At 41.0% G+C, this 6,802-nt stretch overlaps 1 non-coding gene across 1 annotated transcript; it reads right to left on the bottom strand.

Annotated features, from left to right (window-relative positions):
• Nucleotides 1-5,748: 5,748 nt before the first annotated feature.
• LOC120108402 lies at nucleotides 5,749-5,855 on the bottom strand. Its single transcript, XR_005509770.1, has one exon. It is a non-coding gene; the product is annotated as a small nucleolar RNA R71 (small nucleolar RNA).
• Nucleotides 5,856-6,802: the final 947 nt, after the last annotated feature.

The following is a 6,802-nucleotide window of genomic DNA, read 5'->3' on the forward strand; positions in this document are numbered from 1 at the left end:
CCGAACGAGGGTTTTTAAAATAGGTGAAACAGCTCGAGCCGACCCGAGCTATCTTCTTTCGTCCCCGACAAAAACAAAAAACCCTAGCCTCCGTTTGCTCTCCACCTCAAACCGAACCAAAATCTCCCCATTTCCCTAGGGTTTTCGATTCATGGCACCTAAGAGAGCTAGGAGAACGGGTGGGAGGCGTCCTAGGGTAGCGACCGACGGCGAAGAACGGAGGGAAGAGCCTTCCGCGCCATCTCCTCCAGTTGCTCCGCCAACCACGACCCTTTCCTGTACAAATCGCACAGTAATCACTGGTAGGTACATCAACTTTCAGTTTCTAGCAAATGAGGGGTTCTCTATTGGAGAGAGACTCCGGGCCCAAGGTTGGGAATACCTTTGTACCCTAAATACATCAACCTATCCCGGCCTAGTTAGGAAAATGTTTAGCAACATGGCCTTAGGGGACTCGGGGTACACTGGATATGTCCGAGGGACATTGATAGAGATTAATGAGGATGTTCTATCTAGTGTATTACAAATTCCTAAATATGGTGAGGCTCCGACCTCACATCCTCAAAGGGAAATTGCCCTAAACTTAGTTTTAGGACGAGAGGACTGCGGCCCTCTTGATGTGGTTAACTCCCAAGACCTCAATGCCGAGATGAGATTACTCTTGAGCATTGTTAACTGGGTCCTATTCCCAAAAACCGGCCGCTTCGATTTCGTTTCGGAGCGAGATTTAGTTATCATGCACCACATCTTACTAGGGATCCCCCTAAACCTCCCTAGACTTATGTTAAACTACATCTCTATATGTCATAGGTATTCTAGGTTTAGCATACCATATGGGATGATTTTCACTTTACTATTCAAACACTTCAAAGTTTCCATTCCTGAAAATGAGCCTGCAAAACCCTTAAGAAACACCGACTACTGCAATGAAAGTACAATGCATAGAATGGAGTTTCACAAGGTAGATGGATCATGGGTTAAGGTACCAAAAAGAAAATCTCAAATCCTAGAGCCTGAGATCCCACATCAGGAGCCAGACCACCACTCTCCTCCACATAGCCATATGGGCTTTCCTGATGTACCCTCCAGCTCAGCTGGACCTTCCACATCCATGCCTCCTCCTCCTCCAGTCAGTGGATCCTTCTCCCTGTCAGATGAACAGATGCACACTCTAGCATCTGTGATATGCCAGCAGATGAGAGAGGAGATGAGATCGTTGATCACTGCTGAGTTGGCTCCTCTTCGTACCTCACATGAAGGGCTTCTACAAGAATTGAAGGAGATCAAAACTCAGGTAGAAGCTACAGCATCAGAGTTGGTTCATGTGGGTACCCTCCAAACTATACGATCAATTGAGCTACAGGAGAAATTGAAGATCATATCAGATGGTCTTCAAGAGTTGACGAGCCCTGGAGGCAATTTGGGCACCGTGGCTGCCCAACTTAAAGGAAAAATTGAAAGGGCAAGTCTCGAGTTTGAAGCACTAGTAGCAGCCTTCCATCAATCTCAAGGAGATCAGTTCAAAACTCTACTGGACTCAATAAATGCATTTATAGAGGCAGCTGCTAGGGCTATTGAACAACGTCGCCGATGAGGGACATTTTGTAAAAAATCTAGGGTTCATCTGTTTTGTAAAACCCTAGGCTCATTTTGAAACTTCTTTTGTATTAGGAATCAATACTTGTAATGATTTCCTCTCTTAACTTTGTAATGACTTCAAATGATTGCAATGATATATGAAGGTCATACAATTCCTTTGAAACTTTGTGTATGTGATTCTGTGATGTGCCATAAAAATCTCATAACATACCTTAAGTGTTCAAACTTGACACAACTTATCAATGCATATAAAACAGGGGGAGCACATCTTGTAATAACTATTTTAAACAAAAAAAGGGTCTGAAATGAATTCCAAAACAAAGGGGGAGTGAAATGAATGCTGCATTCATTAATAGACATAACTTGGACAGCGGGAGCATAACTTGAATATCCTTAAGTGAATCATGGTAACATGCTGAATTCCACTAGAAATTGTGTTTTAAGTACCTAAGAATAATTTGTCCCCTTCATTGTTGATGACAAAAAGAGGGAGTAGATATATAGAACCTATATATGGAGTATATGAAGTATATGGAGTAGAACCTAAATATGGAATGCAAAATTTACACTCATACTTAAAAGTTGAATTAGAAAAGACAAAATTGAAGAATATTGGCTGTAAGATAATTGCCCTTCTGAAAAAGAAAGGGGGAGTCAAAAAGTACTTAGCCTTCAATTGTCTTTAGCATCAATACTTCATTAATTTACATTTTAACTTGATTCAAATTCAGTTGATATACCAAAATTGCTCAAGAGCTACTAAGACCAATACTTATGCATAAGGGAAAAACTGAAAATTGACTATTTTGAATTATACACACTGTATCTAGCTCTAACCATAACACAATACTTGTACATCTGATCAAATACTGTGTATATGTTTAAATTTCGAATTTTGCATATACTCAGTGTTTTGTCATCATCAAAAAGGGGGAGATTGTTGACCCCCTAATGGATTTTGATGAATACAAAACACTAGAGTTTAATTTCATTTATCTTAACAATTTACTTGAGAATTTTAGGTGATTAACTAAGAATATTGTTAAGAAATGTCTAGGCAAGTTTCCATATTTTTCAAGAATTTATTGAAGAATTTTTGAGTTGAAGAAAACAGATCACGGACAGCCGAGACGTCTCCGGATCATCTCAGAGACGTCTCTGGCACAAACAGGAAGAATTGGCACGTCTGGAGACGTCCCCGGCACCTGGCGAGGCGTCTCGCAGGGTCGGAGTCGACTCCCAACACTGCGGAGTCGACTCTCTCAGAGGCGGCAGAAAGGCCGATTTCAAAGGATGCGCGCGAGTCATCTCCACAGGAAGCGGAGTCGTCCCCGCAAGTAAAAAGCAGACTTCCCGAGTCATCCCCAGAGAGTGCGGAGTCGACTCTCTCAGGGTATTCCAGAGGGTGTGTTTTTCGTTGACAGAACTGCCGAGTCGTCCCCTGAAAGAGCGGAGTCGACTCTCTCAGAGAATTCTAGAGGACATATTTTTCAGAGATAAAACAGCGGAGTCGTCCCCGAGGCAGCGGAGTCGTCCCCATGCAAAAAGCGTAAACATCCCGAGACGTCCCCGTAAAGTGCCGAGCTGACTATCTCAGAAAAACAGAAAAACAAGAAGTCAAAGAGTCCTTATGTGGAGTCGTCCCCGTAAAGCGCAGAGTCGACCCCAAACAACGTCAAAAGAAAGTTTATACAGCCGAGACGTCTCGCGTTGAAGCGGAGACGTCTCCGGAGCGCCTGGGACGCGACTGACACACTTTTTCAGATTTGTTTGAGTTTCAAACTTCGATATCTTTGTGTCTAATGGCTATATTTGCTTTTTGGTCTATAAAAGGGAGCTCTTGAGTGCCTTCCAATATCTTCTCACCAATCCAACACAAGATCATTCAAGAGAGAAGAAAGAAAAAGAGGTTCAAGGGAGTTAGAGCTTTCAAGAGGAGAAATCAAGTGCATTCAAGTTTTTCCAACTGATTTCGTGCTCAACCACTCACTCCCACTTGGCATTCAAAGCTCACATTCAAGCCAACGCGATTCACATCCGAAGAACCATTATTCCCCAAGCTTCCAACGGCCAAAAGGGTTCTTCCGGGTTTTAATATTTCTCATTTCTATATTCGCTTCATTAAGAGCTTTTAAATCCTCGTAAAACTTTTCATTATTGTGCTTGTTCCAGTCAAGGGACTTGGAACAAGGGAAAGGCATCCCAAGCCTAGGTGAAATTGGGGGATTGTAGGGTTCGTTGTTAGCCCGGAGTAAAACAACGAGTTGGGTAGTGCACTCGCAAAACTACCGGACTGTAATCTTGGATTATAGTGGAAATTCCCAAAGGTGCTTTGGGGAGTGGATGTAGGAGCAGTGGAAGCTCCGAACCACTATAAAACCTTGTGTTTGCGATTGACTGTTCTCATACCTCTATCTTTACTCTAGTTCATACATTTGTGTGTTTTATTTTTAATTAGACAAAAAGTTTTAAAACACCCAATTCACCCCCCTCTTGGGTGACCATCTCTGGGCAACACTACTCGAAGTAGGATTCCTAGAGTCCTAATCGGATTAGGACTTCGGATTCAAATTAGAGTCCTAATTGGATTAGGACTAAAATTAAAAAAAAAAATCCTAATTGGATTAGGGTTTCTTAAGTCCCAATTAATTATTAATCTCATGAATCAACATGACTCCTAGTTCGGTTAGGATTGAAGAGTTCAATTGAGTCATGGTTCATTCAAGTTCTAATTGGATTAGGACTAACAAAGATTGAACCCGATTGATTCATGATTTGGTTAAACCCTAATTAGATTAGGGCTAAACCATAAGAGGGACACCTAATTCTCCTTGGAGGAGGATTAGGTTAACCAAGCAAGAGGGGCATCAGCCCCTCTCCTTTTTGATGGGTGCGGCAACACAAGAGGGGCCGGTGCCCCTCTTGGAAAAAGGTCTAGGGCTCCTAACTTGTAGGAGCCCTAGATGCTTTATAAGGAGGTGAAAAGGGGGCTGACGCCCTAATGCAAGTAAAGCCCTCTCCCCTCCAAGCCATGGCCTCCCTCTCCTCTTCCTTGGTTCAGCCGCAAGCAAGAGCAAAAGAAGAAGAAGGGTGGCGGCCTCCTCCTCCTCTCTTCCTCCTTCCAACGCAGGGAGAATAAAAGAAGGCTGCAGGCTTCGTTCCGCTTCTCTCTATTCCTCCTTCTTCTTCCTCCTCTCAAGCACAATCAAGGGTTGATTGAAAGAGAGGAAATCAGCCATCCAAAGTTGTCTCTGCAAGGGAGCTAGCACCCCGGGGAGACAAGGAAGCTTTGATCGGTTTCTGCTTCGTGTGGATACCTGTAGAGGCCGGGCACTTGAACGGCTTCAAGCGAACCTTCATCCTAAACCACGAACTTCAGTTTGAGGTGATCATCTACCCGCACAAGGTGAAGATCTGATCTTCTAAAGATTTTAAAAGTTTTTAATCCTTATCTATCTACGAACGGTTTTTGAACAACGTTCATGCGATGAACGGTTGATCCCGCGCATGCCTCTTCTGCTGCATCTGAATTTTTTTTAAATTTCAGCGGCATGATCTGGGTATTCTAACACTCTTTAGGTGGTACTTGTACCAACAAAAATATATATATATATATATATATAAATAAATAAAATAAAATTTCAGTATATGCTGTTATGGGAGAGAGATAAAACGAATAGATTATTTCGAGTTGAATCAAGAGATAAAAATTTAATTATTCAAAATTCAAATAATCAAATGGAAGATAATGGTAGTAATCAGGGAGATAATGAATTTCAAGATGACTTACCTATTAGAACACTTCGTGATTATCTACAACCCACTAGGACCAGTACCCCATCTTGTATGGTTATTCCTACTGCTGCGGGAGCTTTTGACATGAAACCAGGAATAATCCAATTACTCCCAAAGTTTCACGGACTTGATTCTGAAAGTCCCTATTTGCACCTAAAAGAATTTGATGAAGTGTGTTCAACACTTCATTTCAATGATGTCACTGAAGAAGTAGTTAAGCTTAAGTTATTTCCTTTTTCTTTAAAGGAAAAAGCTAAGTCATGGTTACACTCCTTAAGGCCTAGGACCATAGCTACCTGGCAAGAAATGACAAGAGAATTTTTAAAGAAATTCTTCCCAACACATAAAACAAACACACTTAGAAGAAATATCATGAACTTTGCACAAAAAGATGGAGAAACATTTTTTCAGTGTTGGAAAAGATTTAAGGACCTTCTGCTTGCTTGCCCACATCATGGATATGAAATTTGGAGGGTCATTAGTTTCTTTTATGATGGTTTGTCCTCCAATATGAGACAATTTGTAGAAATGATGTGTAATGGTGAATTCATGAGTAAGAAACCAAATGAAGCCTGGGATTATTTTGATCTTTTAGCAGAAAATGCACAAGCTTGGGATACAACAGATAAAAATGAAAAATCTAAAATTGCACCTAATGCAAAAGGAGGAATATATCTTATTAAAGATGATAATGATGTCAATGTAAAAATTGCTAATCTGACTAGGAAGGTTGAAGCCATGGAATTAAGCAAAGCCAATATAGGAAAAGCACAAACTATTGTTGAAAGTATATGTGAAATTTGCGAGAGTAATGCACATGTGACCAAGGATTGTCCTACAATCCCTGCTTTTCAAGAAGTGTTGCATGATCAAGCAAATTTCACCAATACTTATACAAGACCATTTCCAAAAACATATAATCCTAATTGGCGAAACCATCCTAACTTTAGCTGGAGACATGGACCCACTGCCAATGAATCTCAAGGAAATTCTGTTCCTACTCCTTATGTGCCACCACATAGGAAATCCCTTGAAGATACTTTGCAAACCTTCATGCAAGGGTAGACTCAAATAAATCAAAATACAATGCAATCACTCCAAGAACTTAAAAATTATGTAGGTAGAATTGAGGCTCAACTCAATATTAGGGAAAAAGGGACATTTCCAGCCCAACCTCAATCTAACCCAAAGGGTCAACATGAGGTCCATGAAGCAAGTTCATCCCAACCTAAATTTGAGCAAGTTAAGTCTGTCACAACCCTTCGTGGCGGAAAAATAATTAACAAAAAAATTCCGACAAAAGATGACAAACCTGAAAAATCTATTGAAAAGAAGGATGAAGATGATAATGAACAAGATGATCCAATACCTCATCATAAAATAGTTGCTCCATTCCCTCAGTGCTTGC

Source organism: Phoenix dactylifera, unplaced genomic scaffold, assembly GCF_009389715.1.
Source record: "Phoenix dactylifera cultivar Barhee BC4 unplaced genomic scaffold, palm_55x_up_171113_PBpolish2nd_filt_p 001319F, whole genome shotgun sequence".
In the NCBI taxonomy this organism is placed as follows: domain Eukaryota; kingdom Viridiplantae; phylum Streptophyta; class Magnoliopsida; order Arecales; family Arecaceae; genus Phoenix; species Phoenix dactylifera.